General features: G+C 43.2%; 1 protein-coding gene and 1 non-coding gene across 2 annotated transcripts in view; one reads left to right on the top strand and one right to left on the bottom strand.

The window, feature by feature from the left end:
- The window catches only part of LOC124606066, a gene marked incomplete at its 5' end in the record, with an annotated part of 619,082 nt that overhangs the window by 446,330 nt on the left and 160,577 nt on the right, over nucleotides 1–12,175 (top strand). The gene's annotated exons all lie outside the window — the stretch shown is intronic.
- On the bottom strand, nucleotides 6,068–6,151 carry Trnas-gga. Its single transcript is given in 2 exon segments — nucleotides 6,068–6,102; nucleotides 6,112–6,151. It is a non-coding gene; the product is annotated as a tRNA-Ser (tRNA).

Genomic DNA, 12,175 nt, shown 5'->3' with positions numbered 1-12,175 from the left:
AGTGGTTCTGAGGGAATGCTGTCTATACCAGGAGCCTTGCTTTCACTTCGGCCTTTCAGTGCTCTGTCAAATTCATCTCGCAGCATCGTATGTCCCATCTTCATCCACTCACTCTTTTCTTGTTACTCTCCTCAAAAGAGCAATAATTGAGAAGTAGGACGTTTTAAATTTTATCTTTCACAAAGTTCATAACAAAAATACATTACATGCTCGATCGTTACATAAAAAGAACTGAAATGACAGAAAACAGAACGGAAACAATCATTCATCCCGGCATTCTGAGGCTTTTCATTGGCCTTTGAGAACTTTAATAATGTGTACCCCCTCCGTAACCGTTCGATCACCGACGTGGCAAGCTCCGTATACGAGGCCTATGGAGAGCACCTGGTTGTATCAGTTCCGATTATTCAACGAGAGCCCATGAGAGATCACTGGTGGAACAGGACGACCACGAACACATCTGTTAAGCATGTTCCACATAGGCACGGCGGGGTTCAGGACGGGACTCACCGTCGGCCAACCCATTACTTCAGCGTCTAGGCTGACGCGCGCCGCATGCTGCCTGCCATTAAAAGGAATTCTGGGACACCATCGTATGCAGCAGCCGCCACATGGTCCAGCCGCGTCTGTTCGATTTACTGCGCACGTCATCATAGAACATAGGAAATCTGTCGGTTTCCTGAACAACATTTGGCAGATACCGCGCACCATGGTCCTCCCCACACGAACACGGCCATCACCTTGTGTCTGAGGATATCTGGACCCATCTGTCAGTAACACGTGTCGCCAGTGGCGAAGTTGGCATTTGACGTGGGAACGACAGAAATGAGGGCGAACTGCAAGATGTCGTGTCAAGCGGGATGCTCTAAGATGATGTCTGGATCGTAAGCACCTTTCTCGTAATTTACTCATTGCAGTCTGATCGGCCACAACGGCTTCAGGGACCATTCTGAGATCGTCACGCTGTGCTCCCTAGCAGTATACGAGCGGCGTCGCAATGCAGACATGGCTAGATATCAGTCTTCATGTGGGGCTGCAATTCGTCGGCGACCTCTTTGTGTACTGGCCTTTCCCGCTATAGCATGTGGTCGGTTGAATACAACGTCCACAAATGACAACTTCCATCTGTGTACCTCACTAGAAAACATAGAAAACTTCTCACTTCCTTCTGAGATGTCACCTGACTCTGTAATGCGTAACACAGCCAATTAATATAAATGACGAATGATTTTAATTGTTGCTCATATTGAAAGCGAAGATTCAAGCCATGCAGTAAGACCACAGGTTCGGCCTGTGTCAAGATAGTTTTAACATACCGAACGTTGATACATGGGTTCCAAATGGTTCAAATGGCTCTGAGCACTATGGGAGATCATCAGTCCCCTAGAAGTTAGATCTACTTTAACCTTACTAACCTAAGGACATCAGACACATCCATGCCCGAGGCAGGATTCGAACCTGCGACCGTAGCGGTCATGCGGTTCCAGACTGAAGCGCCTAGAACCGCTCGGCCACAACGGCCGGCTACACGTGTTCCCATAAATCTTTCGTGCAGTGTAATATTGCCTTGACTTTTGTTTCCCGTTGTATAGCCTTTCTGTATACTCATTCAAGTTCATATTTCCCCTGGTGCAGTTTTTTTATATACTCATTCCACACCACAGCCTTCTCTTCTTTGCTTAGTAATGGCTAGCCATCCGACCGTTCAGTATCGATAAAAGTGCTTCTGTATTTTGTCCAAAGGTCTCTTCAGTTTTCCTATAGACGACACCTATATTAGGCCTTCTGGAGCCTTGTTTTTCTCCTTTGGCCATTCTCTCTTTGCTGTCTTGCACTTGTGTGTGAAACTTCCTTTTAGACGCTTGTATCCGTTTTGCCTGCTCTATTTGCTGCATTTTCATATTTTATTCATCGTAGACGCGACAAACTGTAAGCGCCCTTCATTGTTCCCGTTCTTGCTGTATTTCTGCGTGAGCTTCTACACGCGTAGCCTTCTGATGGTGCCACTGTTGCGTGTTATTCGGAAACCTTGTGGACCAGCAGCCACAGCTTGTTGTGGAGGATGACTCTGTCTGCTTGGCCCACTCAGTTCGTGGGGCACGGCCGCGTGAGCCGCACCGCAGTGCGCCACAGAGGCTGGGGCTGGCCTGCCGAGCCGGCGTATTGACCCGCCCACAGGAACAGCAACAGCCACAGCCTCCGCCTCCTGCTGGCTATCTGGCCACGCCGCGCCTGTCCCACTCTGCCGGCTCACCGTGGGGAGCGGACGACTCACCGACTCACGGCAGCTGGCCAGTGTTGTGCTGCAGTTAACACATGCCACCGTACTCAAAGCATATGTTCTACACCTACGTACTCGGCAGTCACTGTACGCGACTTACAAGGAGACGGCACGACATTCGGGTAGGGGATTTGTCCGAAATTGTGTGTGGTGAAAGAGGACCCCTAACGTCTCACGTGGTTAACATATTAGGACGCACTACTCGGAAAATCCCGAGAAAAATCGTTCCAAAGTTTCTTCGGTGCCGTATGAGTATAAGATGTTAGTCCATTGCCGAGCCGCCGTCTCGCCTACATGGTTAGCGCTCGGACTCTTACGCCAGAGGTCTCGGATTCGATTCCTCCTCCGGCACTTTTTTTTCTGTTGCTTGCAAAATTGCAGCGCATTGTTACAGGAGAACCGTGAAATTAATTCGCGGAAGATTGTATAAAAATTCATTCTATAATTCACCATCAGTTATCGTCACCAATATCCCGAGACATGATTCAATATGCCTGGTTTGCCTCAAAATTTTTCGTAAATGTTAATGGGGCATGTTTTTGTACAGATTTATTGCAAACGCCCTGTGATTGTAAAAAATCCGCTTTTATATGCTGCGGCAGATGTCGCAAAAATTATTTGCTTTGTTTGTTTTTACGATGATTACCACTGCGGTTCTTGTTTATAATTATTATATATATAAAAATAATTGAATGCTTCCCAATCGACTTTGTTATTCTGATTAAAAACCTAATGTTGCTCCTCATATACTTTAAATGAAAAATGGAAAACCCACCGCCATAAATTGTGTTGTTGGACAAAAAGAAAATACTTTTTATTCAATAATGTAACTAATTTGCTAAAGATAATGTAGGTTTGGGAATCTTTCTGAATAATTGGTGGAATAACCGTAGAAAATGAAACAGAAGAGGAAAAAAAGTGCTGGAGGAGGAATCGAACCCGAGACCTCTGGCGTAAAAGTCCGCGCCCTAAGCATCCAGGCCAGACGGCGGCTCGGGAATGGGCTAACATTTTATACTCATAAGGCACCTAAGAAAATTTCTTTGGATCGATTTTTCACGGGATTTTCCGGGTAGTGCGTCCTAATATTTTAACCACGTGAGGTGTTAGGGGTCCTTTTTCACCACACAAAATTTCGGGCAAATCCCCGACCCCACGGTCGTGCCGTCTCCTTGTTAGTGAGGGTACCTGGTATCACTGTTGACTACACTGAGGTGACAACAGTCATGAGATACCTCCTAAATCGTGCCGGACCTGCTTTTACTCAGCTTAGTGCAGCAACTCGACATGGCACGGACTATGAAGTCTTTGGAATCCCCCAGCAGAAATATTGAGCCATGCTGCATTTATAGCCGTCCATAACCGCGAAAATGTTGTGGATGCAGGATTTTGTGCACGAACTGACCTCTCGATTGTGTCCAGTAAATATTCGATGGATTGCAGAAAATTCGCTCTAATTGTCCAGAATGTTCTTTCAAACCAATCACAAAACATTTTTGGCCCGATGACATGACGCATCATCATCCATAAAAAATTCCGTCGTTATGTGGGAATATCAAGTCGATGGAACGGCTGCAAATGATCTCCGAGGAGCCCAGACTAACAGTTTCCAGTCAGCAATCGGTGCAACTGAACCAGATGATCCAGACGATTCCAAGTACGCACAGCTAACACCGTTGTGGAACTACTGCAAAATTGCACAGGACCTTGTTGACAAGATAGGTCTGCGCCACACTCGAACCCTACCATCAGCTCTTACCAACTGAAATCGGGACTCATCTGGCCAGGCTACGCCATTCCAGTTGTCTAGGGTTCAATTGATATGGTCACGACCCCAGGAGAGGCGCTGCAGACGATGTCGTGCTGTTAGCAAAGGCACTCACTTCGGTCGTCTGCAGCGATAGTCCACTAAAGCTAAATTTCGCCGCACTGCCCTAACCGATACGTTTGTCGTACGACCCACATTCATTTTTGCGGTTATATCACGCAGGGTTGCTTGTCTGTTAGCACCGACAACTCTTCGCGAACGCCGCTGCTGTCCGTTTTTAAGTGAAGGCCATCGGCCCCACTGCGTTGTCCGTGGTGGGAGGTAATGCCTGAAATTTGTTAATTTCGGCACACTCTTGACATTGCGGATCTCGAAATACTGATTTCCCTAACAATTTCGAAAATTGAATGTCCCATGCGTCTAGCTTCAACCACCATTCCGCATTCTGAATCACCTGAGTATAAATGCCATCTCTGCCAGTGCACTGCCTTTTTATACCTTGTCATGTGATAATACCGCCATCGTCACCTTGAGCAAGGGTCTATATGGTTCTTTACGCTCCCTTATCTCTCTTTATCGTTTTATCATTCCCATGCGAAAAATATCAGGGACGCAGCAGGAGCTGCTGCAGAACCTTCTTCCAATATCATTTTCCTGAATTATCAAACACGTTTTCTCTAGAAAACCATTTCCTGCCTTTCTGAGATTACCATTTACGCTCCCGAGCACAGTTGTTAGCTTTTGTTATGGGCTGTACAGACTCGTTACAATCGTGGCAACGCGTCTGCGAATTCATTCGATTTCTGTTGTCGTGCAAACTTGATAAGGACTCCAAACGCTGAAATAGTCCTCTAGAACTACATTTCCAGGCAACAAGCGTTAAGCATCCAGATTGCGAAACAAAACTCCACAGGTTGAAAGGGTTTGTGATGTTATTTCAGTGATTACAAAATCGACTCAAATTTAGAAAGAACATGGCAATTTGAGACCACTTATCGGTATCACGTTGCACTCCCACTCTGCACTGATTCGTTGGCAGAGGTGACACAGTCATTGTATCCTCTCCTGGGGCAAGCTGACCCACTGGCAGTGGGAAGGAGGTTGCGTGTCTGGTCCCACACAAGTTCTGTCGAAGACACATATGGGAACGTTTCTGGCCACGGGCGTACCTCAACATCGCACAGACAGTGCATAGGCACATCAGCCATGTCGGGACGAGCATTTTCCAGTTGAACAATGGCACCACGTTACTGTCGAATGAGAGGTGACACATGAGGATGCAGCCCTGGTAAAAATACTAAACACGAACAACATTAACGCTACTATTGGCTGTTCTACATGTCTCAGAGAACGGCAACACTCTACATTGACAACCGACCATGTTTAGGTCGCGCTTCACATTGATTGTCAGGCACTGGTTAGTCAGTTACACGTTCCATAGCTCATTTCACGAGTTTGTTATCAAAAAGATTTGGAACGAGCTTCTTCACAGAACGCAGATGCATAATGAGTTTCAGTGGGTGGCTACATACTGGCCATTGACAACTTCCTAAACCGCATACATGCCTAAATTTGGCATTGGAGAACATATTACTTTTCAGCCCTTTTCTTGCATCTACACTTCAAACTAGATTGTTTTTGGGGGTTGCCAAGGAGAAGTGATTTTACTTTAGATTGAAAACTTGCTTTACTACTGTCAGACATTTTATGCTATTCGGCAAATGATCAAAACATTTTTAAGCATGTTTAACTCCTTTCTGAGCCACTGATAGCTTTAATAATGATTAATAAGTAGCATTTTCTCGTCAAGTGTTGTAAGTTATTTGTTTTGTAAATAAAAATCACCTTTTCGTGCTGAACTGTGTTTTATTTCTCCCAAACGTGTTTCGCCTTTTTTTAGTTCAAAAAAATGGTTCAAATGGCTCTGAGCACTATGGGACTCAACTGCTGTGGTCATAAGTCCCCTAGAACTTAGAACTACTTAAACGTAACTAACCTAAGGACATCACACACATCCATGCCGGAGGCAGGATTCGAACCTGCGACCGTAGCGGTCGTGCGGTTCCAGACTGTAGCGCCTTTAACCGCTCGGCCACTCCGGCCGGCTTTTTTTTTGTTGAAGGCATCTTCAGTGAGATCTAGAATGATAGTTTTGTTTTGATATGAGTTATTGTAGATTATAAAACATTGCACATCTCGTTTTTTACGTTAAAAAGTGATTACTTACAGTTCTTCGCGTTTTTTGTTGGCATCTGCGTTTCCTCTCATCTGGTCACATGCTGGAGGTCGCACTATATCTTCAGTTATGATTATGTTTCGTAAATGAAGATACAGCGCGAACTCCAGCAAGTGACCAGCTGAGAGGAAACCGAAACGCAACCAAAAACGCGAAGAACTGTAAGTAATCCTTATTTACGTTAAAAAGAACGAGACGTGGACTGTTTTGTAATCTAACGGAACAAAACTGTATCGTTCTAGATCTCACTGACGATACCATAAAATAAAAAAGCAAAGCGCATCTGGGAGAAATAAAACACAGTTCAGCAAGAAAAGGCGGTTTTTGTTTACAAAACAATTATTCTTGTGCTTGCTGTAGGGTAATACATCGCTGTCGTTCTGAAATTGTGATTGATTGTATATAACGAATTTCACTAGCGAATCTATAAACTGTAAATAAAATGTCGTGTGACTAGGGCCTCCCTCGGGTAGACCGTTCGCCGGGTGCAAGTCTTTCGATTTGAAGCTACATCGGCGAATTGCGCGTCGGTGTGGATGAAATGATGATGATTAGGACAACACAACACCCAGTCCCTGAGCGGAGAAAATCTCCAACCCAGCCGGGAATCGAACCCGGACCCTTAGGATTGACATTCTGTCGCGCTGACCATCTTTTTTTTTTATCTCATTTTGTTCGTTGAATCTGATCGGGGCGGACGTCGTAAGACAGCCTTTTAAGTTCGTTTTTGATCTATTAACTCAGTTTTTTTTATTACAGGGGGCAGCTAATCCTCTGACCGAACACGCTGAGCTACCGTGCCGGCTACCCCTAAAACATTATTGAGTCAAAATGTGTAAAATTATTAAGGAGGTTGATTCTTTGTTTCCAAGACTAGCACTTACACGGAGACCAACAATAGCTGAGCAGTTCAGTGATGGTTTTTTTTTCCCAATACAAGTTTTCACCAATATGTACACCCAAGTATTGGGGACATTCTACCCTATTTATCGACTCCTGTTCATATTCTGCATCAATTTTTTGCGTGACTATTAATTTAGTGTTTGTTTCCCAAAATTAAGAGAATCCAAATTCAGAGAACCACGTAATAATTCTTCGAAAAACATAATTAAAAATTTCTTCTGTTGCGCTCTCTCTCTCTCTCTCTCTCTCTCTCTCTCTCTCTCTCTCTCTCTCTACTGGGATTTTCTTTAGCATCAGTACCGACTGCAAAAAGTGCTAATTCTGCTTGATGAAAGTTAATTGGAAGGTTATTCACTTATATACGAAATAGGGGTAGAGGCTGTGGGACTTACTTCGTGATTTCTTTCCAGTCACAAAAATATATGCTCCTTCCCACATTGTCTAGATTATTCAGCATAAACGTTTTTGCATTATGTTTGTGAAATACGATTGAAAACAGCTGTTTGTAAAGCCATCTATTCCACAATACACTCTTTTTATAAGGGTGTAATATGATCTACAGAATCAGACTCCTTCACAGATCACAGAAAATACCAGCTGGCGATATTTAATTATTGGAAGCTTGCAATATTTGGTGAGTAGTAATGTAATTTCTTGACCACTCTTTTGCGCTGGAGCTGCTTGGTCTTGTAGTCGCCTCAATCAGTTTCCGGCTGCAGGGAGTGGTGACCGGAGCAGAGTAGGCGGATTTTAAGGCCAAGTATTTCTTCAGATCGGCCAGTGTTTCCAACATCCATTGGAGGATAAGCAGCTCACTACAGAAGCGCTGTGAGAAGCTGCAGGAAATGACGAATGAGAATGCCTACATTCGGCTCCTGATTCCGATTGGATGAAAGTGTATTGGAGCGGTTTGTAGTTCGTGAAATGAGGGAGTTGGCGGGCAGCCCTCGTGGTTCGGTGGTTGGGTCTTTCGCTTACATGTTGTTTTAGACAGTCTTGTGAAACATGTACGGAAGTGAAGCGTGGATGACGAACTTTTCAAAAAAGACGAGAACAGAAGATTTTGAAATGTGGTGCTACAGAATAATGTCGAAGGTCAGATGGGTAGTGTAATGGATCTGGGAGATGTGTTATTTTCTACTGGATTTATCGATACCAAATTTAATGAGGGAAGTTGTAAATGTTTTCTTATATTTTTGTCAGAATTTTTTTAAATTGTAATTTGCCTTATTTTATGCTAATTTACTTATATTTTTGAGAGTGACAGCATATTGATTACTATTAGTAGATGTGACGAAGAATATCAAATAGACTGATTACAAGTGGAAACTTGTGTGTTGTGTAAAATGTCTTTGACGCTGGAGTTGTCTTTGACTGTAGTCAGTCGGCAGTGAACTCTTGGGGTGTGTTGACGGTAGAACAATGTGCAGGTCGCCGTTATAAATATTTGCTAGTGAAGAGGAAAAAATGAATTATGTTACTACTTTTTTTTATATAAACGTTAAGAAGAAACCACATTCGAAGAAATGGTATTTGAAGCACCAAAAATGAGGCAAACGCATTGAACCAGGTCATTTCTGCAGCCGACGAAACTGCATTGTGGAGTCATACTTCCACTAGACGACTGAAGCCAAGACAAATATCGCCTTGTAAACATTTCGCGGAAAAGGTACTGTCACGAAATATGCTAAATACAGTATAAAAAAATTGTGAGCATATTTCAGTAGTTCGAATAACGAATGAGAAAGTACAGAATCGAAATGGGGAGAAAAGAAAGTCGTAGCACAGCTTGACTAAAAGAAGGGATCGGTTAACTGACACATAGTGAGGCATCAGCGCATCATCAGTTTGATAATGGAAGGAAGTGAGGGTAGGAACATTGTAGAGGGCGTGCATAGCTTCACTTCTGTAAGCAGTTTTCAGTGGTTTAGGTTGCAGTATTCATGCAGAGATGAAGAAATTTGCTTAAGATACTTTAGCGTGGAAGCTGCATCAAAACAGTATTCGGACTGAATGCCACAACAGCATAAATTTATATTTCCACACTCTTTGCATTACGACTTATTTGCTTGGCTCGCTATCCTCAGCTGTGTTTTTATGTTGTTTTGACAGTGTATACAACCACATGCACACTCTTTGGGTTAATTATACTTCTTACGGTCACTCCACGCTTTCGGCTTGCAGCAAGTTGTGCGTTACCACTGGGTCATTCTCAGCTTGCGTAACTCAGATAAAACGTTGACCCTCAAGAACAACTGTTCTTTTGTGCTTCGCATAGCCTCTATTCTGGCCACGTGAAAGTCTGGTTACTCTGGCCTTATAAGGGATCATGTCAGAGACAATCTTTTGCTTTGTTCCCAGCTGTCAACAACGGGCGTTGTTTTATCTGAGCATTGCAGAGTCCCAGCACTTTGTATGCTTGAGAAGTAGATTAAAAACTTGCGCAGCGTGCAAAAAGAATGCGGAATTTAGGAGTACTCGCACCGGGTGACCGCAGATTGTTTGTCGGCAGTATGCTCTTTCCTTTCAGTAAAGCCTGTTGACCACAACGTAAGCAGCAGTTGGCGTTGTATGCGCGACAGGTGAGCCTGTTCCTTTGGATAATAAATCCCATGAAGGACGTAAAGCATTACCACATCATTTCCTTAAACGATTTCGGGCGATGTCGACAGAGCACAAATCCGTCAATTTCATCGGAAATTATTTCGCTCCCTGTCTCCGATGCTCGTTTCGTCTAACAGTATTTTGTTTCAGGATGTCAAATTAAACACCTTTCAGCAGTCCAGTTTCCAAACTTATTTTATTTAACTACCAGTTTCGGTGATTTACTACACCATTTTCAGGTACCTGACCAACATGTGGGAAGGTGCCACTTTGGATGTGATAAAAACAGGGGTCAGCAATAGTGGTATTAGTAAACTTCTGATTTTGCTGGCCTTTTTTTTTTTTTTATCACAACCAAGGTGGCACCTTCCTACACGTCGGTCAGGGACCTGAAGATGGTGTTGTAAATCACCGAAACTGGTAGCCAAATAAAATAAGTCTGGAAACTGTACGGCTGCAAGGTGTTTAATTTGACATCCTGTATCGAACAGCCGAGTCCCGCAACCATCTACTCTTATGAAAAGATGGATATACAGAGTATTTTGTTTCAGTTAGTGAAGGGAGTATCGACTGACTGACTCGGTTCCTAGCGAAAGGAAACTATCTAACGAAGGGGACAAAGTTTACATTACTTTTATTATCCATGGCTATTTCACCCAAACCTTTACTGTTAATATTTCGCCGGCCGGGGTGGCCGAGCGGTTCTAGGCGCTACAGTCTGGACCGCGCGACCGCTAGGGTCGCAGGTTCGAATCCTGCCTCGGGCATGGATGTGTGTGGTGTCCTTAGGTTAGTTAGGTTTAAGTAGTTCTAAGTTCTAAGGGACTGATAACCTCAGAAGTCAAATCCCATAGTGCTCAGAGCCATGTGATTTTTTTTTTTTGTTTTTTTGTTTTTTTAAGTGTTTCTGATTGTTCAGTTACGTAACTCCACTTTAAGTGCAGTTGACATGGTAGTTAAAGACACGATTTCCAGGTCCCCAATGCCACTTTGTGTACAGGGTGCATGTCGAACCAGGAACGTTTCTAATTACCTTGTTATAACTACTCCATGCTCACCAATGGGTCATTTTGGAAAACACGTGTTTTCTGGGAGACTGAATGGAGACATCTACAGTAAGTCCTCACGCACATAACCTTCCATAATTTGTGGGAGATTTGTCGCTGATATTTCACAGGCTTTTGTGCTTTCATGAGGATGGGCGTGGTCTGTGGGGTATTGTGGTGTACAGTTTCGGCTATGATATAAAGGTTTTAGGTGGTCCTGTTCCTTGGCCAGCTCTGACGGGAGAAAAGACTAAATGGACAATTTACGGGATGGTACGAGGAGCTACCTTCGCGTAACTCGCAAATATTGCTTGGATTGCCAGCCGCTGAAGTGGTACGCCAGCCTCCTGCGATGCCAGAGCAAGTGCGAGAGTTCATAATAGATTCTCTGTTCAATATGCGGTGACTGTGACAGTTCACGTATTGAACAGCTCCGTCTTTAAAAAAATGATTCTGTCATTTGTTGCAGTACTGTCCACTATTTGTAGGACTAACTTTTTCGTATTGAGTCAGGGCTATTGAAGAAAATTCGTGGAGAAAACATGTTCCTTACATTAAATAATTCACTTACATATCCCTAAATGTACGAATGTTTCTTGAAGTACTTTTATTCATCGTCCATACTCAGAAGTGGACAAAAACTCTAAACGACAACGTACTAGACGAACCATGTTCTAGTAACATTTGCAAGCTTCGTGCAGACATTGCGTGTTTAATACTCGTACATATTTAGGCAAACAAAAATTATGGACTAAAATTAAGGGCTAAAATTAAGGGCTAAAATTTTACTGAAATATAGCCTCCCCACCCCCCCCTGCAACGATGAAATTTTGTTTCTGTCCCCTTGGCCTTTGTTTGTTTGTTACATTTAACGAAAGCTTAATAGCAACATGCTTTTTCAAATATGGTACTATTCTGTTATCATCAAGATATCTAAAGTATTTTATTAGTGTACCGTGAATTTTAATCCTCTTTGCCGCATTTTTCACAATTTTTATTCTATATTCTGCGAGCAAGTAGATCCAGTTGACTTCCTTGTCTAACACTTGTTTCCTCTGCTTCTGTCCTAATGCCATTACTCAGTTTCCGTGCTTTGATTTTCGATTAAATTTAGTATGACTCCTATCGTCACATCACTGTATTACAACCCTGTTTATTTCTTGGAAAAAGGTTTCTTCCAATCTGTATAAAAGAGTACTTTTAGTAGAGCATTCAAGGTACTGTGTTTTTTTTCTCTCTTGATCTCGATTCTAATTTTTCATTTAATAATTAACATGGATGTTTTGGGATTTGTCCAGTTGCAGTCGATGGAACTTTGTTTTCCACGTAACTTTCTG

Source organism: Schistocerca americana, chromosome 3 (genome assembly GCF_021461395.2).
Source record: "Schistocerca americana isolate TAMUIC-IGC-003095 chromosome 3, iqSchAmer2.1, whole genome shotgun sequence".
NCBI classification, from domain to species: Eukaryota; Metazoa; Arthropoda; class Insecta; order Orthoptera; family Acrididae; genus Schistocerca; species Schistocerca americana.
Note: the sequence above shows the minus strand (reverse complement) of the source record. Positions and strands in the feature narration are given on the sequence as shown.